Genomic DNA, 27,992 nt, shown 5'->3' on the forward strand with positions numbered 1-27,992 from the left:
CGGGTGCTGACTCACACCTATAATCCCAGCACTTTGGGAGGCCAAGGTGGGTGGATCACCTGAGGTCAGGAGTTCAAGACCAGCCTGACCACCATGGTGAAACCCTGTGTCTACTGAAAATACAAAAATTAGCTGGGCGTGGCCAGGCATGGTGGCTCACGCCTGTAATCCCATCACTTTGGGAGGCCAAGGTGGGTGGATCACCTGAGGTCAGGAGTTTGAGACCAGCCTGACCAACATGGCGAAACCCCATCTCTACTGAAAAAATAAATAAAAATATTAGCCAGACATGGTGGCATGCACCTGTAGTCCCTCCCAACTACTCAGGAGTCTGAGATGGGACGATGGCTTCAGCCCAGGAGGCGGAGGTTGCAGTGAGCCGAGATCACGCCACTGCATTCCAGCCTGGACAAAAAAGCCAGACCCAGTCTCAAAAAAAGAAAAAAAAATCTTCAAACAACCCATGGAGAGTCAACAGCTTCTCACAATAGTTGATCAGTTATAAAAAGCCAGCTAGCTTCTACCAGTTAAGATACCAGTAATAGTGGTGCCAATTGTTCAGATTATATGAAATTACAACTCCTATGTGTTATATATTCTGTAATGTGAAGCAACTTGTGCACCCTGCAAACCAGGGTCCCTTGTAAATCACTGCATGGAGTAGTTTCATGGAGTAATAGGAGAATCAGTGATATTGTGGGTCCTCTTTTATCAATTATGTCACTTACCACTGCATATCCATATATTCTTTTTAATAAACTGCTATATATTTAAAAAAAAAAAAAAAGATGTGCACCCAGAAGTGAAAGAATCAAGTTTAGGCACCTGCCAGATGCAGACAACCTGAAGAACACCAGCAACCTGCACTGCCTCAGCTGGCTTCTGCCCAGGTGGGGTCTGATGCAGCTGCTGGTGCCTGGGGAGGATTTAAGTCGGGGAGAGAGAGCATAAGGTGACCACAGGCCCTCACAAGTGCAGAGAACTCTCACTTTTTGAATGGAGATTGAGGCATTTAATTAATATCTTGACACATTTCTAATTACCAAAGCCAGACTGATTTTTTACTTAAAGTGAGTAGGACTGCCCACTAATTAAGAATTCTTGATATCTGTCCAAGTTTCCACTGGAAGGCAGAAAAAAATTACTCCTTCTGAATACTTAAAGGGATAGTGAGTGATAAAATCAGATTGCATTTTGATTGCATCACGAATCTTGCGAGTTACTTCCAGAGTGTAAAGTTCATATAAGAAAGGATACTCAAAACAATTATGATTGGATCTCAGATTTACAGAGGGAATGGGGGGAAAGATGAGGTAAGCTGGGGCCAGTCCAGGAGTTAAGGAGGGACTTTTCATGCCATGCGAAGGAGTTTGGACTTTAACACAGAAATCAGTTAAATGCTGAGGAGTTGACTTAGAAGAGTAACATTTAGGGCATTTACTATGTTTTAGGTCCTGTACTAGGTAGTTTACATGAATTATCACATTTAATTATCATGAAAAACCTATGAAGTAGATAGTATAATTACTGCCATTCTAAAAATGAGAGAACTGAGGCATAGAGAGGTCAAGTAACTTGTCCAGAGTCACACAGCTAGCAGCAGCAGAACTCAGATACAACCCAGACTTGTCAGGGTTCTATGTGTATATCCCCCATTATGCTGCACCTGCTTCCTGTCCCACTGATAATGCCAGGATAGGTGATGAGTTTGTTCACAGAGTGTAGAACTCAAGCCCCACTGGTGTCTCCTTAGTAATGAATGAATGATTATTTTACCTGAAATGACTATATAAACAAAAGACAACAACACTTCAGGAATCTTCCCTGTGAGTTATCTTTGTTTTTGTTTTTGTTTTTGTTTTTTGAGACAAAGGCTCACTTTGTTGCCCATGCTGGAGTGGAGTGCTGTGATCTCGGCTCACTGCAACCTCTGCCTCCTGGGTTCAAGCGATTCTGCCTCAGCCTCCTGAGTAGCTGGAACTACAGTCGTGCGCCACCACTCCCAGCTAATTTTTGTATTTTTAGTAGAGATGGGGTTTCACCATGTTGGCCAGGCTGGTCTTGAACTCCTGACCTCAGGTGATCCACCCACCTCGGCCTCCCAAAGTGTTGGGATTACAGGCGTGGGCCACTGCGCCAGGCCCCTGTGAGTTTTCTTTGATGTCTGATATGGTTTGGCTGTGTCCCCATCCAAATCTCATCTTGAATTGTGGCTCCCATAATTCCCACCTGGGAGGTAATTGAATCATGGGGGCAGGTTTTTCCCATGCTGGTCTCGTGATAGTGAATAAGTCTCACGAGATCTGATGGTTTTATAAAGGGCAGTTCCCCTGTACACCCACTCTTGCCTGCTGCGATGTACGACATGCCTTTGCTCCTTCTTCACCTTCCGCCATGATTGTGAGGCTCCCCCAGCCATGTGGAACTGTGAGTCCATTAAACCTGTTTTTCTTTATAAATTACCCAGTCTCAGGTATGTCTTTATTAGCAGCATGAGAACAGACTAATACAATGTCTCCACATTGTTTCACAAAATAAGAATGTTTGCTTTGGGTCATAGACTTCTGAGTAGAGTGTGGCTAATTAATTACTCTTTCTAAATGGGAAATGGAGGTGGCGGCTAGGAGAGTGCAGACTAGAGTTACTCTAACTGGGTTCAAAGCCTGGCTCTGCCTCTTACCAGCTGTGTGACCTTGGCCAAGGTACTCAACTTTTCTTTGCCTAATTTCCTATTCAATAACACCTACCTCACAGGATTTTGTGGTTAGATGTGTCATTATACATATAAAGTACTTAGAACAATGTCTCACACAAGGAAAGCAGCATTGCTATGGTCTGAACGTTTATGTTCCCCCAAAATTCATATGTTAAAATCTATTATTCACTGCAATAGTATTAGGAGATGGGGTTTCTGGGAGGTGATTAGGTCATGAGGGCTCTGTTCTCATAAATGGAATTAGAGGCTTGAGGGAGCTTGTTCACCCCTTCTGCCATGTGAGGACACGTAGAAAGCACTATCACCAGGAACAGGCTGTCACCAGACAACCGTTGCTGCCTTGATCTTAGACTTGCCAACATCTAGAACTGTGAGCAATATATTTATATTGTTTATAAATTACCTTATCTAAGATATGTTGTTATAGCAGCCCAAGCCAGGATAAGCACTATCATCATTGTTATTATTATTATTTTTGGCTTATCATGCTTATACCTTCACTATTCAAAGATACTAAAGATACTATCAGTCAGTATTTACTGAGCACATATTCATAGCATCTGTTAGATGCTAGGTGCCATATAAGTGAATTAGAACACACAATTCCTGCAGGTGCTAAGTGTGATGTAAATGAACCGGAACATAATTTCTGCCTTCAAGCCTCTTATGACCCAGTTAGATAGATGGACCTACGTATGCTGCCATGTTATAAAGCTGCATGATACATATTTTATCCCTTAATTGATTATAAACTCTTTCTGGCATGAGCCACAGTTTCTTTCTTTTTGAATCCCTCACTCCTTCTCTCTTCCACTTAGGAGATTGTCTATAGTATGTCTTCAGCTAATTTGTCATCAACTTCCAAAAAACTCATTTTATTTGTTTCCTTTTTTTTTTTTCAAGACAGTCTCGCTTTGTCACCTAGGCTGGAGTTCAGGCACAATCTCGGCTTACTGCAACCTCCACCTCCCAGGCTCAAACAATTCTCCTGTCTCAGCCTCCTGAGTAGCTAGGATTACAGGTACCCGCCACCGTGCTCAGCTAATCTCTATATTTTTAGTAGAGATGGGGTTTCACCATGTTGGCCAGGCTAGTCTCAAACTCCTGACCTCAGGTGATCCGCCTGCCTACTAGGCCTCTCAAACTGGTAGGATTACAGGTGTGAGGCACTGCACCTGGCTGCAAAAACCTTATTTTCAATAAACTTTCCTGCTGACCACTCCTATTAAGGTTCTGGTCCTTTTTTCATAGTGTCTTTACTCAAGTGTTCCAATCCACTGACCCTGCCAGCTCTTTACATCTTCTCCTTATGTCCTGCCATCTCTCTTCACCCACCATAGGTTCTATGGTGTGTCATTTAAATGTGCCACTTACAAGGATTCTTGGCTCTCTGTCTGCTCTGTACCTGCACCTGAGTGGCTGATATTGCTGGATAAATCACACAACCAATCACAACTCTCAAATCTGAGCCTTCAGGCCCACTCCACAATCCCACTGCATTGTCCTGGTACATTTGTTTCCCACTCCCAGAGGGGCATGCTCTGCTGTCTTCTCAAACCTTCCACACCACCCATCCTCTCTCTTCCACTATTTTCAGCTGAGTGAGTAGCTGAGAAAATCAAAGTGATCCATCAAATCCCTTGTCTATCCACCATGAAATGACCAGACCGTAGTGGTATTTTAGGCCTTCTTTCTTGTACCCTGGTAGAGGTTCCCTGGCTTCAACAAAAGATCAGATTCCCCACTAGCAATCTGAATCTCAGCCTCTTGTTTTTTTCCAGCATTTAGAATCTGAAATAAATCCCTCTTTCTCATACCATCAAGTCCCCTCTCTACTGGGTCATTTCCACTAGCATAGAAACATGATTAGAATGGCGGTTGTTTAAAAAATGTGTCCAAACACGGTGGCTTGCACCTGCAATCCCAACACTTTGGGAAACCAAGGCAGGAAGACTGTGTGAGGCCAACAGTTTGAGACTGGTCTGGGCAACTTGTAAGGTCCCATATCTAAAAATTTTTTTAAAATTAGCTAAGCATGGTGGCACACACCTTTAGTGCCAGCTATTGAGAAGGCTGAGGCAGGAGGACTGATTGAGCCCAGGAGTTCAAGGCTGCAGTGAGCTATGATTGTGCCACTACATTCCTGCCTGGGTGACAGAGTGAGACCCTGTCTCTTAAAAAAAAAAAAAAAATCCCCCCCTTGAATTTCATGTCTCACAACCTTCACCTCCACTTCACTACAAAAAATATCCTGAAAAGTTGTCTATCGCAACTGCCTCAACTTCCTATCTTTTATTCTCCCCTTAATCCATTCCAATCAGAAGTCAACCCCAAATATTTCACTGAAAGTTTTCTAGCAAGATCATGAAAGACTTCCTCACCAAATCCAGTGGTCCCTTGTCAGTACTGATCTTATTCTACCTGTCACCAGCCATTTCAAAGAGTTGACCATCTCCCCACCTCTTTTTGTTTGTTTGTTTTGTTTGTTTGAGATGAAGTTTTGCTCTTGTGGCCCAGGCTGTAGTGTAGTGGCACAATCTTGGCTCACTGCAACCTCCACCTCCCGGGTTCAAGCGATTCTCATGCCTCAGCCTCCCGAGTAGCTAGGATTACAGGCATGCACCACCACGCCTGGCTAATTTTTGTATTTTTAGTAGAGATGGGGTTTCACCATGTTGACCAGGCTGGTCTCAAACTCCTGACCTCACGTGATCCACCTGCCTCAGCCTCCCAAAGTGCTGGGATTACAGGTGTAAGCCACCACACCTAGCCAATTATCTCCCCCTTTTAAAAACATTTTCTCCTCTTGATTTTTGCATTAGATGCCTAAGGCTGCTGTAACCAATGACTACAAATTGAATGGCTTAAGATAAAAGAAATTTATTCCCTTACAGTTTTGGAGGCTAGAAGTTCAAAATCAAGGTGTCAGCATGGCCTTGTTCCCTCTTAAGTCTTTAGGGAAGAATCTTTCTTGACTATTCCTAGCTTCTGGTCACTCCTGCCAATCCTTGGTGTTCCTTGGCTTGTAGCTGCCTCACTCCAATCTCTGCCTCTGTCATCACATGGCCTTTTTGTAAGGACACCAGTCATTGGATTCAGGACCCACTGTTATCAGTATGACCTCATTTGAACTTATTAGATCTAACTAATCAGATCTGTAAAGACCCTATTTTCAAATAGGGTTACATTCTGAAATTCCAGATGGGCATGAATTCTGGGGAGAATACTGTTTAACCTGCCAGTTTCGGTGACTGCATGCCTTCCCAGTTTTTCTTCTATCTCATTAGTTGTTCTTTCTCACTCTCATTTGAGGGCTACTTTGCCTTAGCTGTAAATGTTGGAGTGACCCAAGGCTTGGCTCAGGGCCCTTTCGCCTTCTGTAAACACACTGTCTCCTGAGGGGATATCGTCCACTCCCATGGTTTTAAAATTCCACTAATGACTCCCAAATTTGTGTTCCAGCCCTCAGCTGTACCCTTAGCTGTGTCCAAATCCCAGCCTCCTATTGATGATAGTAGTTAACACTTATTGGACACTCCCTATGTACCAGACCCTGTCTTAAGGTCTTTATATGTATTAACTCATTTAATCCTCACAACAAATTTACAGGGTGAGTACTGTTTTTATCCCCAATTCATAGATGAAGCAACTGAGGCACAAAGAGGTTAAGTAAATTGTTCAAGCCTACATAGGTAGGAGCCAGGGTTTGAAACTGGCTAAGTTGAGTCCAGAGTCTGCTCTTTTCTCCACCACCTGTTCTGCCTTTCCTCTGGGATCCAGGCTTATATATCCCAACACATACTCAACATCTGCACCCAGATGTCTAACAGGCATGTTGGAGGTGAATTAAATAGAACATTGGACTCCTGCCCATTAACTCCACCTTAATCTTTCCTTTCCTGGTCCCACATCTCAGCATATGGCACCACCAACCCAGATCTAGAAGTCAAGTTCAAATTTGATTCTCCTGTTTCCGCATTTACCCTAGTCTTCATTCCCGTGCCCAGCCAGCCCATCAGCAAGCCCTACTGGCTTGACCTCAAGCATAGGTCTCCAATCTGTCCACTTCTCTCCATTTTCACTACCATCCTAGTTCATGCTGAGCTATCATTTCATGTTACTGCAATTAAATTCCAGTCTTTTTGCTTTCACTTTTGTAATCTATCTCTAACCCAGTGGCTAGATACATTTCTGAAAGATAATCAGACCATAACATGGCCCAGTTTCAGAGCCTTCCAGGTGTCCCTTATGTTCAAAATGCATACTCCTGTTCCTTGCCCACAGGGCCCAGCCTGACCTGGCACCTTTGCCTCTCTGCTCTCCTCTCTTACCACACTCCTCCTTAGTTCTCCAGCTTGAGTCACAGGCTTCATTTATGCTTTTCCAGGAACCCCAACCCATGCTTGCATCAGGCCCTCTGCACCTGTTCACTCTCCTGACAAAAATGGTAGCAGAAATGCTCCATCCTCACATCTTTCCTTCATTCAGACCTTGGCTCAGACATCACATGCTCAGACAGGACTTTTCTGAATCATTACCTTTTTTTTTTTTTTTTTCGAGACAGGGTCTCACTCTGTCACCCAGACTGGAGTGCAGTGGCACCATCTCGGCTCACTGCAACCTCTGCCTCCTGGGTTCAAGGATTCTCCTGCCTCAGCCTACCAAGTATCTGGGATTACAGGTGTGTCCCACCATTCCTGGCTAATTTTTGTATTTTTAGAAAAGAGGGTTTCACCATGTTGTCCAGGCTGGTCTTGAACTCCTGACCTCAGGTGATCCGCCCAACTCAGCCTCCCAAAGTGCTGGGATTACAGGCGTGAGCCACGGCACCCAGCCTAGGACTTTCCTGAATCACTATCTAATGTTCTGTTGTCCCCTGATCACTTTCTCTCACACACTGTCCCATGTTTTTTGTTTGTTTTTCCTTTGAGACTGGGTCTCGCTCTGTCACCCAGCCTGGAGTGCAATGCCATGATCTCAGCTCACTGCAACCTCCACCTCCTGGGTTCGAGCAATTCTCCTGCCTCAGCCTCCCGAGCAGCTGGGATTACAGGCACCGGCCACCATGCTCGGCTAATTTTTGTATTTTTAGTAGAGATGGGTTTTGCCATGTTGGCCAGGCTGGTCTCGAACTCCTGACCTCAAGTGGTCCACCCACCTCAGCCTCCCAAAGTGCTGGGATTACAGGTGTGAGCTGTTGCGCCCGGCCTGTTTGTATTTTAATAGCCTTTATCACTAAAAATACCTCATTCATGTTTTATTTATTTGGACAGAGAGCTTTTCATTTACATTTTATCCCCAGTGCCTAGAATGGTGTCCAATACAGACTAATTACTCAATATATATTTTTAAAGGGATGAATGAATGAAACTGAGTGTACAGACAAGTGAGGTCAATCATGAGGTTGTTTATGGATCAGTTTTAAGGCATAGTTTGAAAGAGGGGAAGATGTTTTATTATAGTGGAGAAAGGACATTTTTAGCAAAGAAAACAATATATTCAAATAAATGATCTGGTCTTGAATAAGTGACAGATAGAAGCTGATAACTATTAATTCAGGTGATATAGAAAGTTGGTGACTACAAGAATAAAATTAGCTTATGAGAGCAGGGAGTTATCACTTAGATATTGAACGTCAAACTAAGGAGTTTAAATTCATTAATGACTTCAGCAAATCTTTATTGATTTTCTTTTGGATGCAGGTACTGTTCTAGGTACTTTTGTACAATAATGAACAAGCAAGGTATAATCCCTGTCCTCATGATATTTACAGTCTAGTGGAAAACTGACATCAAATACTATTCCATAAGCATTTATACAAATGGTCAAAGTGTGTGTTGAGTTAATACTTTGGAAAATTACTCATTGTGTGTTTTGTTCCCAGCATTACTTGTTCTTCTTTGGCTCTTACCCATTCAATCAGCTCAGTATTCCGCATGTAATGATGCAGAAGATAGATGAATTGCAGAATCCAATATATAACTAACAAAAACCTTATCCTAGCTCTTGAGTTCCAAAATCCCAGTTTTCAGTAGGCATAGAATATAACTTCTGTCATGAATAGTGATTTGAGAAGATACTCACTGAATCAGAGCAAGGCTATTCTGGCCCAGAGACTGGCAACTTTTCCCCAGGATGGAGGAGAGTCAGAGGGAAGTGGTTAGAACTTAGGTGGTGTTGGGTCTTTGCAAAATGGAGCCTCCACCCCATCTCATTTCCCAGGCCAACCTCCAGGGGATGACAAATTCAAGATTAGTTTGGACTTCATAAGAGCAGAAGAGACTGCTGCTCACATTCTCCAGGCCCAGCCCAGCAAGTTGACCAACACTGAGTAGAAATGGCTTTGTAGAAGGCTTTGCACTTGGACTTTGAAACCTCACAGATTCCGCCTGTGCTTCTCTTTGCTGCAGAAGAGCAAAGTGATCTCTAGGCACACAGGAGCAGTGCTCCAGTGAAGCACAGCATTGTTTTTCTGACAGCAAATCTGTCATTTTCCAAGGACCACCAATTTTCCAATTCTTTGATACCAACTGGGTGTCCAATAATTGAATTCAACTCTGACACCAATTACCTGGAGTCAGTGCAGACCCCACAAGTTATGGGCTCAGTTGCATAACAATGCCTCCACTTCACATGTTAGCCAGATATGGGGCTCCAAGCTAACTGAACCTCTGCTCAATCAACTACAAATTTGGGGATTCCCATGACCCTCCCTGTATTAGTTCATTTTCACGCTGCTGGTAAAGACATATCATGCTGATAAAGAACAGCATGGAAAAGAACTGAGCCCCTGATTCAATTACCTCCCACCAGGTTCCTCCCACAACACATGGCAATTCAAGACGAAATTTGGGTGGGGACACAGCCAAACCATATCACTCCCCACCCTCCACCAGGTTTGATAATTTGCTAGAAAGACTCACAGGACACAGGAAAGCACTATACTTACCACTGCAGTTTTATTATGAAGAATACGATTCAGAAACAGCCGAATGAAAGAGATGCATAGAGCTAGTAAGGGAGTGGAAGGTGGACAGAAAGCCCATGCCCTCTCTGGGCATCCACCCACCCAGCACATCAATATGTTCACAAACTCAGAAGATCCCTAAACCTTGTTGTTCAAGAGATTTTACTGAAATTTCATTATGTAGGTGTGATTGGCCATTGGTGATTGAACTCAATCTCCAGACCCTCTTCCCATCTCCACAGTTAGGGGTTAGGGGATGGGGCTGAAAGTTGCCTGGTGATCAGCTCTATTCTGAAGCTCTCTAGAGGTTAAGAATTCTCTCATTAGCATGTGGTCAGGTATGATTCAAAGAGGCATGTTATGAATTACAAAAGAGTCCTATTAGGAAATTCTAAAGGTTTAGAAACCCTTGTTCCCTGCGTAACTACTCCACCCAAGGCAAGTCTCAAGCTGCCCAACTTGATGTCACTGAGTTCACCTGGAACCCAGATGAAATATCAGGAGGAAAGGGAAGGGTGAGTACTGACTCTATATCATTTTCAATTCCTGTTGAATAAGGGTTCAAATTGTAAATTAAAGCCTACTCTTCCTTTCCCTCCCTCGCTCCCTTCTTTCCTCTCTCCCTCCCTTGCTTCTTCTCTCCCTTCTTTCTTTCTTTCTTTCTTTCTTTCTTTCTTTCTTTCTTTCTTTCATTCTTTCTTTCTTTCTTTCTTTCTTTCTTTCTCTCTTTCTTTTCTCTTTTTTTTTTCTTTTTTGAGATAGAGTCTTGCCCTGTCACCCAGGCTGGAGCGCGATGGCATGATCTCAGCTCACAGCAACCTCCACCTCCCAGGTTCAAGCAATTCCCTGCCTCAGCCTCCCGAGTAGCTGGGACTACAGGCGCACGCCACCACATCTGGCTAATTTTTTGTATTTTAGTAGAGATGGGGTTTCACCATGTTGGCCAGGATGATCTCCATCTCCTGACCTCGTGATCCACCCGCCTAGGCCTCCCAAAGTGCTGGGATTACAGGCATGAGTCACCATGCCCAGCCTCTCTTTCTTTCTTTTGTTCACAAAGTCAACAGTGGCTGAGTGCCCATGTGTTTCACGGTGCTTGTCTAGTATACTTTTAAAAGGTGGCACCAGGGCGCTTCTGCTAAAATGGGTCTGTTGTTCATGGAGGAGCTGGGAGTAATGGCTCTGGAAGTGTGGGGAGACCAACAGCTGACAGGGATCAGCCCTTTCAGTCCAAGTGGGACACTGCTGCCTACATTATCTTCCTCACCTTTGTCAGCACCCTGTTGTTCTTGCTGTTGCTCATTATCATCCACTGTTGCTGCAGCTGCTGCTGCAACTCCCAGAAAGTGAGCCCCCAGAACAAAAAATTCCAGTGGGGTAGGTAACTTGGCCCTTGTACCTTAACACCATGAGTCCCTGCCAGCCCCTTCCTGTATGTTTTGCCTTGTAGCAAGTAACAATCCCATGCCTTGTGTTTACCTAGAAAAATTAATTAAATTAATGGTGAGTCACATATTTAGAAAATAAGAGTTTTTGCAGACCTGCGTTTGTAGATTAAGATCCATTCCTGTCATTAAGACTGATCTTACCATTGTAAATAGAGATATACAAAACTACAAAGAGATTTGTGGAATCCCAACTGGATTCTATTTAAATATCAATAAGAGCTGAGCCTGGCCTGCTCGGAAGAATAAGAAGATAATTTAGAATAGAATAAAGCCATTGAAAGAGTAAATCAATCCAATCTCAAAGTGAAAGAACCTAGGAGGGGGGTTACAGACCCAGATTTCACTAGAATTAGGGTCGTGAACATGGGACCCTTTCTGGCTATGAAATTCCTATAACTAGGCCTCGTACCTGGGCCTCAGTATGTTGGGAGAACACAAAACCCTGAGTCCCAGCCAAATCCAGAGTCAATTTGTATCCTCAGTGACCTCCTCCTGAAAAATAACACCAAATGTTTGGTGTGGTATAACTGTCTGCTTCATCTACCCATTTTAATTCTAGGAGGATCTGTAATTGAAAATAAAAGAGTGAATTATGAAAACTGATTAAGCCAAACCCATCGTATTCATATATTCATGGTAAGTTGAGAAACACCTTGTGCACTTGCTATTTAGAATATGTGTAATTATTTGGAGAATTTATTAATAGCAGATGAGCGAATCAAACAGAATTGCTTTATAATTTAATGTATAATATTTAATTGAATAATTGATTAACTTCTGACTTTAAGTTCAATGTATAAGAAAACTTTACTAAATTTAAAAATACTATTGGAACATTCAGAAGAACCTAATATTCACCATATTTATGTTTCATATGTTAGAGTTACTTAATTATTTTTGTTACACAGTTGAATGACTTAAAATGAAAACAAGTACATTAAATGTATGAATGTAATTTTTTAATGTTTAAGAATTAAAATTGGCCAGCGTGGTGGCTCACACCTGTAATCCCAGTACTTTGGAAGGCCAAGGCGGGCGGATCACAAAGTCAGGAGTTCGAGACCAGCCTGGCCAATATGGTGAAACCCCATCTCTACTACAGATACAAAAATTAGCTGGGTGGTGGTGCGTGCCTGTAGCCGCAGCTACTTGGATGGCTGAGGCAGAAGAATCGTTTGAACCCAGGAGGCGGAGGTTGCAGTTGCAGTGAGCCGAGATCGTGCCACTGCACTCCAGCCTGGGCAAACGAGCGAGACTCCGTCTCAAAAAAAAAAAAAAAAGAATTAAAATTAAGTTTGTAAATGGGCTCACACATTAATCAAAGGCCCCCTTAAAAGTGACTGTTAAAATCTTATTTATTCATTAATAGAACAATGTGATTTTTATTTTGAATTTTAAAGCTTAAGGACAAATAGTCTTTTGATCCTATAACCTTAAATGGAATATTAATTTCTAAAAACCAAACTCATCATAAATAATCTTTTCTGGTCATAAAAACTGCCATCAGTCGTACCTAAACCCAAGAATCACTTTCTTATAGTGATGATTTAAACAGATGCAAACAGCAAGCACATCTTGTCACCTTTGTGGGACTGTGGCTGTGCCCCTCGCAGTAAATTTGGAGGTTCTACATCCCTGGTGAAAAAAAAAAAAGCCTGCCATCATTGACACCAAAACACTCATAATGACAGTACCCACTGTAATGCTCAGAAGTGAAAAAATAACGTGCCATGAAAGAGACTAATTGAAGGGGCTTAATGTAGATCAGGGGTTCAAAGATCTCTCTGGAAAGTGCCTTGTGAGCAGAGACTTCAGAAAGAAAGTTTAACCAAAGGAAAATCAAAAAGAAGAGTGGTCCAGGTGGGATCCTAGAGAGAGCTTAGTATGACAGAGGAATTGAAGGAAGTTGGGAAGTTCAGAGAAGCTGGAACCAAGTAAGTCAGAGGGAGAGTGGCATGGATGGGACAGGAGAGGAAGCTGCAGTCAGATCATGCAGGCCTTTGGAGACCAGGTTAAACCATACGTTATATAAACACAAATATTATACAAATCTCTAAATGTAATGGAAAACCTCTGAGGATTTTAAGCAGAGGTCGGGGTGCTGAGTATGGTTGAATAGCCTGGGTATTGCACAACTCCATGTTGCACCAGTGGCATAGTTCCTGGTGTGATGCAATATTGCCTCTGGGCAGGTAACACAATCAAATTAGTGTTAAACAATTACTCTGGTTGCTGTAGGGAGAAGAACTGTAGAGGTAAGAGTGGAACCAAGGAGATCATTTAACTAGCTAATGCAGACTCCAATCAAGTAGGCCAACACAGTATTTGTGGTGACAGGGAAAAGTGGACAGACTGTTTTTTTTTTTTTCTATTTCCATGGCAGACAGTAGAAGTCTGGGTAGATTTCTGAATCTGAAAATAACCTGTCTTAAATGGTGCTTGAGAAAAATTAATCGTCCATCCAGAAATGTGCTAGAGCTGATATACAGCAGCTTGTATTGGTTCAGTAGAGACAATGGGGTCCACCTTTCCCCAACTCCTCATTCAGCGACATCAAGTTGATAGCTTGAAATCTGCCTTGGTGGGAGTATTTACACCATGGAGATTAGCAAACACTACCAATAGAGCTTCTTTCCCCAGAGAGCTGACTGTGAAACATTTACCAGCACACCAGTGCTTCCAGTGCTTTTCGCTATCTCAACACTGGAATACTATTTAAAGAATCACTGCATATAATATGATATGATGTCAAAGAACATTCATATGGTTCTTACAAAGCCTTAAGAAAGGAATGGTTATGAGAGACACTGGGAAGAAAATATCTGTAAGACTGGGTGGTGCTTTGCAAATGGTGGTAATGGGAAGAGAGGAGCAGATTGTATTTTCTTCCATGGAATAGGAATCATTTCAAAGCATATATCTTTGATGAAGATTACAGAGAGAACATTTCACAGTTTGGTTCCCTGTCCTCTGTATTTTAAATGTCCCTGCTTCTGCTGTCAAGGATTTCAAGTGCCTTTTAAAAATTCCATATTGTGGTAGCTCTGAGTTCTGAATTCTATCACTATTTACTGGTGCAGTTAAATGAATAAAATAATAATTGAATACCAGACTCTCAGTCACTGTCTTGCAGAAACAGAAGCTCTGCAGAGAGCTGGAGAAGAGCATGCTTTAAAACTAAAAAATGTCTTCCACTTTGTAAATTTGTAGCATCAAGGCAGTGGTGTTGAAGACCAACCTGAGCCTTCCATATATATGTGAAGGTTCACATAAGGGTTTCTAAAGGGTACCAGGAAAGAAAGTGGAGGGAGACCCTAAGGGCATGCTCCAAATATTATTTTTCCCATGAAAATAAGTGTTCTGCAGAATTTAAAGCTTATATCACAACATGATGTAAACACCTTTCTCATCAATATTGTGACAAGTATTTTCCTAGATCCCGGAGATATGAAAATGAATAATGTACTGTTTCCTTGGATCTCAGTGAATAAAAAAGTGAATAAGACTACTTCATTTGGCACACAGTAATTGAGAGAGACAAAATCATGAACAGATTAATTAGAGTACAATGTGGCCAATGCAGAAATTTAGTATTTAGAAGATACCATGGAAGCCCAACGAAGGGCATGTGACTCAGCCTTGGGTGAGCAGGGGCAGCTTCCTGGGGGAAGCGATATTTAAGTTGAATCTTAAAGAGTAGGGGTAAACCAGATACAGTGTGTGTATGGAGTAGAAGGAATTCCAGGCAGAGGAAAGAGCATGAGAAAAGACACAGAAATGAGGAACAACAGGTGATTTGGCCTTAGAGCCTTGGCCGAAGGGCAGATGGGGATAAGGAGAGGAGGGTGGAGGCCTCCAAGTTTTCAGTGGAGTACCAAGGAGTAGGGCAATTTGAGTGGACCATGCTGGGTGTAGGCAAAAAGGGGGTAGACTGTCTGTTGAGTATTAGAAAACAATAATAAAACTGACTATATTGCCAATGATTCTAAACAATGATAACACGCTCCTCTCTATCAAGATGGCTACCCCCTGGGTACACCACTGCATGTTTTTCCTGAAGGTCTGGGGCAAGGAAGTGATACAGTCAGACTCCTGAGCTATGCAGATCTGGAGATGCCAGCCTCAATAATATCTAAGTGAGAGAACATTTTCTTGCATCCCCCTCCCCATCCTAGACAGATAGAGAGTGCCTCTACTAAACATCCTCAAAGCACTGAGCATTTTTCCATAATAACCGAGCAGTTTGTAATTATATCCACCACTGAAGAGAAAGAATGCAAGAGAAAAATACAAGTTTTCAGAAGATATATAGAGTTTGGGACAAGTTTGGTTTTATTGGCTTGTGGGAGATTAAGGACAGATATACAGCAACAGGACATGGATTTTGGACTAAAGCTGTAGGTTCAAGACTCATTAGCATAGAAGTGGTGGTTAAATCCTTGGGAGTGGATGAGGTAACCTGGGAAAAACTGAGAAAGACAGTGGGCCAAAAGTGGAATGCTAGAAGCTGAATATTTTGTGGACAGATGATGGAAAAAATATCCGAAAGAAAAGACAATGAAGAAATGCTCAGAGGCCTAAGAAGAATCTGGACAACACAAAGTTGTGGCAAGATTTTCCAGGACCAAAGGAAGAGAAAGAACTGGAGATAATGCAGAAAACTAAAATATCAGTAAGTGTCTGTGAGAAAGAAGTCAAACCCATGGCATGTGTGTTGGAAGGAAGTTGGTGAAAAAATGGGGAAGCAATGGTGGAAACCTTGGAAAAATCTGGGAATGACAGAATCCCATCTAGGATTCTCCAGAGGGACAAAACTAATAGGAAATATGTCTATGTGAAAGGGAGTTTATTAAGAAGAATTGACTCACACAATCACAGGTAAAGTCCCACGATAGGCAGTCTGCCAGTTGAGGAGCAAGGAAGTCAGTAGTGGATCAGTCCGAGTCCCCAAACCTCGAAAGTAGGGAAGCCAACAGTGCAGCTTCAGTCTGTGACCAAAGGCTCGAGAGCCCCTTGGCAAACCACTATTGTAAGTCCAAGAGCCGAAGAACTTGGAGTCTGATGTTCGAGGGCAGGAAGCATCCAGCACTGGAGAAAGATGAAAGCTGGAAGGCTCAGCAAGTCGGCTTCTCCCACCACCTTCTGCCTGCTTTATTCTAGCCAAGTTCGCAGATGATTGGATGGTGCTCACCCACATTGAGGGCAGGTCTGCCCACTGGGAAGATTTCCCTTTGCCACTGTCCTTCAGGGATGTCCTAGAAAGAGACTATAGCGCTGCACCTGTCCACTTTTGGGTGGTACCTGCATATCGTGCAGAACCACCCGTAAACCAGGCCCTAGTCTTCTCTTCCTGTGTAGACTGATCGTAGGGAATTCCCCATGAGGCCATCGGTGCGGGCTTGGGGAGAGAAGACAGGGTGGCAGGAGTGGAGACCATGGGCATTTGAGCCATTTCCTTATGTAACTTACTTGTGCCTTCTAAGCAGCTCAGGTCGCATGGTGACTTGATGACCCATAATCAAGCCTTCAGTTTCTACCAAAGCCCAGTAACAAGCCAAGAGCTGTGTCTCAAAAGGACAGTAGGTATCTGCAGAAGATGGCAGGGCCTTGCTCCAAAATCCTAGAGGTCTCTGCTGTGATTCACCTATGGGGGCTGGCCGAAGGCTTCGAACAGCATCCCATCTGCTACTGACACCTCAAGCACTGTTGGATCTGCTGGGTCATATGGCCCAAGTGACAGAGCAGCTTGCACAGCAGCCTGGACCTGTTGCAGAGCATTTTCCTGTTCTGGACCCCACTCGAAACTGACAACCTTCTGAATCATTTGATAAATGGGCTGGAGTAACATACCCAAATAAGGAATGTGTTGCCCCCTAAATCCAAATAGGCCAACTAGGTATTGTGCCTCTTTCTTGGTTGTAGGAGGGGCCAAATGAGGTAATTTATTGTTCACCTTAGAAGAAATATCTCAATAGGCCCCACACCACTGGACTCCTAGAAATTTCACTGATGTAGAAGGTCTCTGAATTTTGGCCGAATTTATTTCCCATCCCCTGGCATGCAAATGTCTCACCAATAAGTCCACTGTGTTTGCTACTTCTCACTCACTGGGTCCAATCCGCATAATGTCATCAGTAGAATAGACCAGTGTGATATCTCGTGGAAGAGAAAAGTGATCAAGATCTCTGTGAACAAAATTATGACACAAAGCTGGAGACTTGATATACCCCTGAGGCAGGACAGTGAAGGTATATTGCTGACTTTGCAAGCTGAAGGCAAGTTGCTTTTGGTGGGCCTTATGGACAGGAATGGAGAAAAAGGCATTTGTCGAATCAATGGCTGTATACCAGGTACAAGGATATATGTTAATTTGCTCAAGCAATGAAACCACATCTGGTACAGCAGCTGCAGTTGGGGTCACCACTTGGTTAAGCTTACAGTAATCCACTGTCATTCTCCAAGATCCATCTGTCTTTTGCACAGGCCAAATAGGAAAGTTGAATGGGGATATGGTGGGAATCACCACCCCTGCATCTTTCAAGTCCTTGATGGTGGCACTAATCTCTGCAATCCCTCCAGGGTTGTGATATTGTTTTTGACTTACTATTTTTCTAGGTAGAGGCAGCTCTAATGGCTTCCATTTGGCCTTTTCCACCGTGATAGGCCTCACCCTACCAGTCAGGGAGCCAATGTAGGGATTCTGCCAGCTGCTAAGTATGTCTATGCCAATTATGCATTCTGGCACTGGGGAAATGACCACACAATGAGTCCGGGGACCCACTGGACCCACCGTAAGTTGGACCAGAGCTAAAACTTCATTAATTACCTTATCTCCACAAGCCCCATAAGATCCGTATTTTAGCTAACCAAGCTTTAACTGGAGGACCACAATGATGTTTTGGGTCCTCTGAAATCAATATCAGCTCAGAGCCAGTGGCCGGAATCCCCGAAAGTTCTGATCATTCCCCTTTCCCCAGTGCACAGCTACCCTGGTAAAAGGCCAGAGGTCTCCTTAGGGAAGGATGGGAAAAAGATTAACTGCATAAATTGTTGGTAGTATAGTGAGGTTCTTCCTCAAGGAGAACCGGCCTCCCTTTCATTCAAGGATTTCTGGGTCTGTAAACTGGTTCATGTCTGGAAATTGATTGACAGGCCATAATTCTCTATTTTTATAATTCAAATTAGTCTTTTGTCCATTGAGCCTGAAAGTTTTCTGCTTATATAAATTAAGTAAGCATGCAGTAGGCTTCCTATCAATTTCACTTCTAGGAACACTGTGATTAATTAGCCAAAGCCAGAGCTCTACATAAATCATGCTATTCTGATTGCTACGTTGCCTCTGCTGTCCATTATAGTAACTACATCCACCTTGCCTTTGATGGTTGAGTGCCTCAACTTGGCCCCTGCCACCTTGGGATCCAATTATTTCCATTGCATTTAACATTTCTAATTGAGTGACTGCAGTTCCCACTGTAAGATCTGGCATACAAAGAGAAGCAATCACAGAACTCTTCAAGGATGTAAATGCTCCCTTCACAAATCTATTTCGCAAAGTATTGGTGAAGAGTATATCTTCTGGACCCTCCCAGCTGGGATGAGTAGGTCTAAAGTGACTAATCCACTCCAACATTCCAATCTCCCTAAGCTTTTGGATCCCTTCCTCTACATTAAACCAAGGGAGATCAGGCATTTCTAGCCTACTCATAGTAGGCCATATTTTATTTTATTTTATTTTTTTGAGACAGAGTCTCACTGTGTCACCCAGGCTGGAATGCAGTGGCACGATCTCAGCTCACTGCACCCTCCACCTCCTGAGTCTAAGCAATTCTCCTGCCTCAGCCTCCTGAGTAGCTGGGATTACAGGAGTGTGCCGCCAAGCCGGGCTAATTTTTGTATTTTTAGTAGAGACTGGGTTTTGCCATGTTGGCCAGGCTGGTCTCAAACTCCTGACCTCAAGTGATCTGCCCGCCTTGGCCTCCCAAAGTGCTGGGATTACAGGCATGAGCCACCACGCCCAGCCAAGTAGGCCATCTTTTGATCCATGTTTCAGCTAACCAAGCAAATAAATTATTAGAACCTTTTTTTAACTCCCTGATCTGCAACATTAAATGCAGAATCCCTGCTTAGTGGGCCCATATCAATAAATTCAGCCTGATCCAACTTTATGTTCTTTCCACCATTATCCCATGCCCTTAAAGTCCATCCCGATACCTGTTCTCCAGATTTCTGCTTTATAAGTTAGAAAACTCTGTTCTTTTGGAGTGTAGCGCACCTCCTCATTGGTCACACTCTGAACCTTACATCTAGAGCCTGCTGGAACTTGAGTCTAGTTGTAGGTCTGGAAGCAAACAGGGGTGTTAGGGGTGGGTCCTGATGAGAATCAGCATTCTCTTACCTGGCAACTTCCTCAGGGGAGGCCATCACTGTTGCCTCAGGCAGTGCAGGGTTAATCTCCTCAGACAAAGGTGGAAAGGCTGATGGCAGCATGGGTGGTGGGGGGAGATGTTGCTACTGCTGCAGATGGGAAGGCTGTTTCCTCTGGCAAAAAAGGCTCATCAGAATTTAGAAGCTCAGTGTCCCAAGCCTCATCAGGGACCTCCTACACATCCCCATTCCTAATTGCAGGGTCCCATTCTTTTCCAATCAATGCCCTCATTTTAACAGTAGACACCTGGCAAGGGTGTGCATTCACCTTTTATTGCAAGTCAGCCACTCACATGATAAGAGCTTGTGTCTGTTTTTCCACAATTTCAGCTCTTTCTATACAGGAGATAAAACTCTCTGTTAGGGCAGTCTTAGAAGATTTGGGGCTCAGTATCTGCTTCTGGAGTCAGGAGTTAGAATCCCTGAGTTCATCGTTTTCTTTCATCACTTTGTCCAGCAAACTTAGGAGCAACCAAACAACTTTATGACATTCCTTGATTCTCCACATATGGTCAAAGGTATTATGTATAGAGTCACTAAACTCCTTGCCTCTGCAGAGCAGTGAATCAGGAGTATCAAATGCATTTATTTTGCATAACTTTCTAAACAGTTCACACCAAGGACTATCAGTGTTTTCCATACTATTCAAAGCAGAGGCCTTAGCATTTTTGGGTCTAATCAGATTGAGCAGCCAATTCCAGAAACCCGGAAACCAACTAAAGAACTCTATCCTTAAAATTCTTGAACCACTCCAGGAACAAAATCTGTATTAGTCAGGGTTCTGTAGAGGGACAGAACTAATAGGATATATGTAAATATGAAAGGCAGTTTATTAAGAAGAATTGACTCACGCGATCACAAGGTAAAGTCCCACGATAGGCCGTCTGCAAGTTGAGGAGCAAGGAAGCCAGTAGTGGATCAGCCCGAGACCCAAAACCTCAAAAGTAGGGAAGCCAACAGTGCAGCCTTCAGTCTGTGGCCAAAGGCCAGAGATCCCCTCGGCAAACTGCTAGTGTAAATCCAAGAGTCCTAAAGCCAAAGAACTTGGAGTCTGATGTTCAAGGTCAGGAAGCATCCAGCACTGGAGAAAAATGAAGGCAAGTCAGGTTCTCCCACCTTCTTCTGCCTGCTTTATTCTAGCCAAGTTGGCAGTTGATTAGATGGTTCCCACCCACATTGAGGGTGGGTCTGCCTTTCCCAGTCCATTGAGTCAAATGTTAATCGCCTTTGGCAATACACTCACAGACACCCAGAAAGAATACTTTGCATCCTTCAATCCAATCAATTTGACAATATTAACCATCTGATGGTGTAAGTGGATCTGTGGGCCCCTGCCTAAGTTACATATTGAGCCCTGCAGGTGACAAGACCCCAGAGTTTTCCCACAGCACAGTGTGGTGAGGAATACGGTAGTCATGGCCCAGTGTGGCTGAGGGGCCTAGTGAGTGTTTCCCTTACCTCAAAAACAGAATTGGCCCAGCAAAGAGACTCACCAGACTAGAAAAGACAGGGACTTGTGTTGACAGATGGGATCATGCAGATCTTAAGGTCAGCTAGGATGATGGCCATCTTAAAAGATACCGTTGTCCTAAGACCTCTGGCCCGGATGCATTCTACATGAACCTCATTAACTAAGCCTCTGCCCACCCCTACCTCCTCTTGAATGTTATCTCAAGCAGAAAACTTAGTGGCCTGAGGCCAAGTTTCTGCCACTGGGAGGAACAATAACAACAAATAAAAATGAAGATAGAGAAAAATAAAGTAATATTTCTTGTGTACTTCAGTTTGCAAACTGGAACCCATATGCTAATGGTAGAAAAATGACTTTATAAATCCTGGACTCATTGAATCCTTTCTCTGTATGATGTTGATGCTGCATTCAAAGAAGTATAATCCCAACAGCTAAAAATGATAAAACATGAAATTCTGAGCTTTCATGTGCATTACTTGGAAATTGTTTAAAAGGATCCCATTTGTAACCCCGAGAATACTCTTCCTATGCTCTCTTCTCTCTTCCACAATTCTCTCACACCCTGTATTGCTTTAGAGCCTCTCATTCACAACTCTACCTCCCCAAACCTTTTTCTCCTACAGTTCACACTATATTTTGCTTCCTAAATTCATGAATCTGGCTGGGCACGCTGGCCTGTATTCCTAATACTTTGGGAAGTTGAGGCAAGAGGATCCCTTGAGGCCAGGAGTTCTAGACTAGCCTGGCCAACATAGCAAGACCCCACCACTACAAAAAAAAATTAGCCAGGCATGATGGGGCACCACTATAGTCCTAGCCACTTGGAAGTCTGAGGTGAGAGGATCATTTGAGCACAGGAGTAAAGCTGCAGTGAGCTAAGAAGGTGCCACTGCATGGGTGACAGAGCAAGACCCCATCTCTTATAAACAAACAAACAAACAATCTTTTTTATCCCCTAGTTCTTTAATAGATCATTTATGTTTTCTTTTCTCCTGTCCTTTCCCCTTTTTTCCTATTCTTTCTTCCTCCTTCCCAAGGTATGGAAGGATTGTGAATCTACTCAGTCAATCTTTTTTTTTTTTTTTTTTTTTTTTTTTTTTTGAGACGGAGTCTTGCTTTGTCGCCCAGGCTGGAGTGCAGTGGCGCGATCTCGGCTCACTGCAAGCTCTACCTCCCGGGTTCACGCCATTCTCCTGCCTCAGCCTCCCGAGTAGCTGGGACTACAGGTGCCCACTACCACGCCCGGCTAATTTTTTGTATTTTTAGTAGAGACGGGGTTTCACCGTGTTAGCCAGGATGGTCTCGATCTCCTGACCTCGTGATCCGCCCGCCTCGGCCTCCCAAAGTGCTGGGATTACAGGCGTGAGAACTCAGTCAATCTTAAAAGGGGCAATGGGGAGAGGGAAAACAAGGAACCCTCACAGGCTAATTTTTAAACCACATCTCTTAAGAAAATATGGAGAAGCAAAGAGAGGAAAATGTAAATTACCTGAAATTCTACCACTGTAAATATGTTGATATACTTTCAGACTTTTTCCTGTGCATTTATAACGCACACACACACACACACACACATATATATAAGTTGCAAAAAATGGCTAACAGTATATATATACATACTCTTTTGTAGTCCCCTTTAAGCAACTTATTGTGAATGTCTTTCCCTCTCAAGCTTTATACTGACAACATCATTTTGAAAAGCTACATGACTTTCCATTGTGTGAATGTACTATCATTTATGAACTTTTCTTTCACTGTAAGACATTTAGGTTGTTTTCTCTGTTGTAAATGATACACACTGCTGTTGTCAATATCCTTATGATAACTCCTTTGCTCACTTGTGCAATTATTTTTATAGGATCAGTTACTGGGTGTGAAAATTGGGATGGCAAGCGTGCATATAGCATTCACTTTCTAGGGCTGCTGGAACACAGTACCACAAACTGGGGAGCTTGAACAACAGGAATGTATGGCCTCACAGCTCTGGAGGCTAAAAGTTCAAGATCAAGGTATCAGCAGGATTGGTTCCTTCTGAAGGCCTCTCAGCAAGCTCTGGTGGTTTGCTGGCTCTCTAGGTGCTCCTTGGTTTCTGCTGCATCACCTAATCTCCGCCTCCATCTTCACATGGTCTTCTCCCTATGTGTGCAAATTTCCCCTTTTTGTAAAAACACCAGGCATACTGAGTCTGAGACACTGTGGAACATGCAAGCGGAAATATCTACTCAGTAGCTATATATGTAGGTCTGGAGTTTAGGAAAGACAAATGTGTGAGTCATTGCCACTTCAGTGGCAGTTGACAGTCATGGGGATGGATGAAATCACCCACTAAGATCGCCCTGTAACATGAGATAAAAAGAGAGCCAAGGAAAGAATTCTAGGAACTCCAATAAACTTACAGGATGATTGGAGGGTAAGAAGGTCACTAATGTTGCATAATTAGACCTGGGCTTCAGGAAGTCAGCACTGGGAGCGATATTATGGAATAGTTGGAACTAGAAAGAAAGAGGAGACATGTCCCGTCTCCTAGCTCTGAAGCACCCTGTGTGTCCATTCCTGACTTCAGGCACCGCCCTCCCTGCCATTGGCAGTCACTGCTCTTAAGTTTTTATTAACCAATCTCTTGCTTTTCTTTATAGTTTAAGCACATATATATCTCTAACTACTATGTTGTTCAATTTTTTCTACTTTTAAATGTTACATACATGGAATCTTGCTTTATGAGTTCTTCTACAATCTGGTTATTTACTCAAAATTAGGTGTTTTGGAAGGATTTGTTTTGTCACGTGTGGCTATAGATTTTTCATTTTTAGTGCTGTATGGTATTGCATTGTAGGCACATATACCAATTTATTATTATTATTATTATTATTATTATTATTACTGAAAGTAATGGCAAATACCATAATTACTTTGGCACAAACCCAGTATTTGTCCACTGTATTATTCATGGACATTTGGGGACATTTCCAGTGTTTTGCTATTATGAGTAATGTTTCCATGAACTTGTTCATACATTTCTCCTTCATCTGCCCAAGAGTGTCTTTCTAGAAAATATACCACAGAGTAGAATGGTTGAATCGCTTACCCCCAGGCTTGCTTTACACCAGAAAAGACTCATATGAAAATGAATTCCTGCCTCACACCATATTCAAAATTCAATTTCATGTGGATCAAACACTGAAGTTCCAAATGTAAACCTTAAGACTTTCAGGAGAAAATATGAAAATTATTATTTTTTAAATTTTGAGATGGAGTTTCACTCTTGTTGCCCAGGCTGCAGTGCAATAGCGCAATCCTGGCTCACTGCAACCTCCGCCTCCTGGTTTCAAGTGATTCTCCTGCCTCAGCCTCCCAAGTAGCTAGGATTACAGGCATCTGCCGCAATGTGAGCTAATTTTTTTGTATTTTTAGTAGAGACAGGGTTTCACCATGTTGGCCAGGCTGGTCTTGAACTCCTCACCTCAGGTGATCTGCCCGCCTCAGCCTCCCAAAGTGTTGGGATTACAGGTGTGTGCCACCATGCCAGGCTGGAATATCTTTATGACCTTAGGTTAGGAAAGGTTTTCTTATACAAAGTACAAGAAGAACCACCCGTAAAGCAAAAGGTAATAAATCATAAGAATTAACAACTTCTTTTCAATAAAAGACATGGTAAAAAGAATGAAAAGAGAAGCCATAACTGGGAGAAGATAGTCATATAATATATATAATGCACAAAAATTAGTATCTAGAGTCTATGAATAATTCCTACAAATCAATAAGGAAAAAGACAAATAACTCAGTAGAAAATGAGCAAAAGGCTCTTCACAGAAGAGGAAATCCAAATGCCGAGAAACATAGGAAACAAGATTCAATCTCATTAGTAATCAGATAAATGCAAACTAAAACCACAATGAGAAACTGTTTAAATCCACCAGACTGGCATAAACGTAAAAATAAGACAATACCAAGTTTTGACAAGAATGTAGAGCATTGTAAACTCACACACTCCTGGTGGGGGTGTGATTTGCTACAACAACTTTGAAAAGCAATTTGTCATCACCTAGTAAAGTCAAGTAAGCATGTGTCATATACCAAGCAATTCTACCCCTAACGTTAAACTAAAAAAAAATTCTTTGTATATGTGAAGCAAGAGACACAATAAGAAACTCCATTGCACAATAGCCCATAATCGTTCCTAACAGCAAAAAACATTGACACAATTGAAATTTCTATTGACATTAAAATGGATTACAAAAGTGTCATCTATCCATATCATGGAATTTTATACAGCAGTGAAAATGAATACACTGCAACTACACATAATAAATGGATGAATTTCACAACACAGAGTGAAAGCCAAGTAGTAAGTCACAGAAAGTCACATATGATGTGACTTAATAGATGTAGTTTAAAAAACAGACAAAATCAAATAATAGTTTGTTTAGAGCTACCTACATGTGTGGTAAGGTCTAAGGAAAACATAGGCTTAACACAAAATTTAGGATAATAGCTACTTCTGGGTGGAGGTGAGCATGTAACGATAAACTATGATAAATATTTGAAGGAAAGGATGGAGCTTATTTGAAGTTCATAATTAAGGGCCTGACTCAAGACTGTGGATTACAAAAGCCTTCCTGAGGAAGTGCACGTCAGCTGATACCTGAAGCGTGAGAAACAGTTTAGAGCAGTGCTTCTCAAACCTTAGCACCCCCCACCAATTGCTATGGGATAGAAAGGTATTTTCAGTCATAGTCAGATTTTTGATTATTAAAATAGAACTTTATCCACATAAACATAAAGTACTGACTATTGGATTTTCTGCCTTCCTGGAGGAACAACATCATTTTATTTTTTCAAGCTTAGCCTCATTCGAATAGAATTTGAAAGATTTCACTCTGCTTTAATGGAAGCCAGACTTGAGAACAAATGATAATGTATACAAAAACTGGTGGCCATAAGCAAAAAATCTGGAAATATCCAATTCTTTACTCTGGGTTAAAAGAGATTATGAGAGAGACCTGGTCTTCAGAAAATGCATTGAACATCCAAGTTCAAGTAGCTGCAACGAAAGCATCCTTTAAAATATATCAGATAAATTAAAAAAAAAACTTAAGGTGGCAATAAAAGATGGCCTGGATGAAAGCATATTTTCATAAAAGCATAAATCTGCTTTCACAAGAAGCTAAGATAAAAAAGAGTGAATAAAGTGAATAAACTGAAAAAAACTTGCAGAAGATGAAAGACTGAGCTGCTGTTCTTACATAGGAGAATGAGATCTGGGAATTGGAGATATTAATAATGCCTCAGACAATGGAGATTGTGTTGAGGATTAATAAAGTTTTTTATTGAGATAAAATTCATTTAAAAACACTGTGAAGTATACAAACCAGTGGCTTTTAGTACATTCACAATGTTGTGCAACCATCACTACTATCTAACTTCAGAAGATTTTTGTCACCCCAAAAAGAAACTCCATACACATTAAGCAGTCACTCCCAATTCCTGCCCCCACTTCCACCTGATAACCACTAATCTATGTTTTGCCTCTATAGATTTGCCTATTCTAGACATTTTATATAAATTGAAACATTATGTGGCCTTTCGTGTGGGTTCTTTAACTTAGCATAGTGTTTTCAAGTTTCATCCATATTGTAGCAAGTATCAGCACTTCATTCCATTTTATGGCTGAATGACATTCCAATGTATGGGTCTGCCATATTTTGTTCATCCCATTTATCCACTCATGGATATGTAGCTTGTTTCCTCTTTCTGCCCATTATAAACTATGCCTACTACGAACATTCATGTATAAGATTTTATTTGAACATATGGTTCGATTCTCTTGATATATTCCCAGGTGGGTAATTTCTGGGTCATACACTGTAGTAACTCTGTCTGAAACATTTTTAGGAAACTTTTTTTTTTTTTACAGTGGCTGTACTATTTTACATTCCCACAGCAGGTTTTGAGGGTTCAAGTTTGAGGTTTCCTTACCAATACTTATTTCGCATTAAAAACAAAATTATTGTTATAGCCATCATAGAGGGTGTGAGGTGGCGTCTCACTGTGGTTGGATTTGCATTTCCCTAACAACTGATGATGTTGAGCATCTTTTTATGTGCTTATTGGCTATTTTTATATTTTCTTTGGATAAATGTGCATTCATCTCCTTTATTCATTTTTAATTGGGTTGTCTTTATGTTGTTGTAAGAGTTCTTTATATATTCTGGGTACTAAATAAACCTTTATTAGATTTCTGATTTGCAGATATGTTCTCCCATTCTGTGGGTTGTCTTTTCACTTTCTTAATAATGTCCTTTGATGCATAAAAGTTTTTACATTTGATGAAGTCCAAGTTTTTTCTTTTTCTTTTCTTGTGCCTCTAGTGTAATATTTAAGAAACCACTGCCTAATCCAAGGTCATGAAGATTAACATCTATGTTATTAAAATGAAGTTCTGAAGAAGCTGGATTTATATGGCTATGGTAAATGTATCTTTAAAAACTCTTGAAGGAAAAAGCAATAAAATCTACACTAAATTATTGAAGAAGTCAAAATAACAAATGCACTTATGGATAATGTTAAAAGTCTCAGAAATGTACTAGCTTCATTGCAGTCTGAAAAATCCAGTATGAAAGTGAGATTTCAGAGCTTCAGCAGAAACTTAGTCATTACTAAACTGCATCAATAAAATAAAATGATTATGCAAGATTCAATTTAAAGAGATTTACTATGGAAAGAGAAGAATCTTTCCAAAGCAGATGAAAAAATCAGTCATGCATCTGAAGTGCTAGACATCTTCAGAATCCTAGCCAAAATTCTTTCTCTCTCTGTCTGTCTCTCTCTCTCTCTTTTTTAGCAGGGCCTCTCTCTCTCTGTTGCTCAGGCTGGAGTGCAGTGGCATGATCACAGCTCACTGCAGCCTCAACCTCCTGGGCTCAAATGATCCTCCCACCTCAGCCTCCCAAGTAGCTGGGACCACAA

At 42.0% G+C, this 27,992-nt stretch overlaps 1 long non-coding RNA gene and 1 other non-coding gene across 2 annotated transcripts; both read left to right on the forward strand.

Moving 5' to 3' along the window:
• Positions 1-10,170: 10,170 nt before the first annotated feature.
• On the forward strand, positions 10,171-27,864 carry LOC109027051 (uncharacterized). Its single transcript, XR_002006172.3, has 3 exons — positions 10,171-10,198; positions 11,691-11,767; positions 27,395-27,864. It is a non-coding gene; the product is annotated as an uncharacterized lncRNA (long non-coding RNA).
• LOC115934834 (small nucleolar RNA SNORA68) lies at positions 12,638-12,766 on the forward strand. Its single transcript, XR_004070576.1, has one exon. It is a non-coding gene; the product is annotated as a small nucleolar RNA SNORA68 (small nucleolar RNA).
• Positions 27,865-27,992: the final 128 nt, after the last annotated feature.

The sequence above is a fragment of the Gorilla gorilla genome, chromosome 4 (assembly GCF_029281585.2).
Source record: "Gorilla gorilla gorilla isolate KB3781 chromosome 4, NHGRI_mGorGor1-v2.1_pri, whole genome shotgun sequence".
Taxonomy (NCBI): Eukaryota; Metazoa; Chordata; class Mammalia; order Primates; family Hominidae; genus Gorilla; species Gorilla gorilla.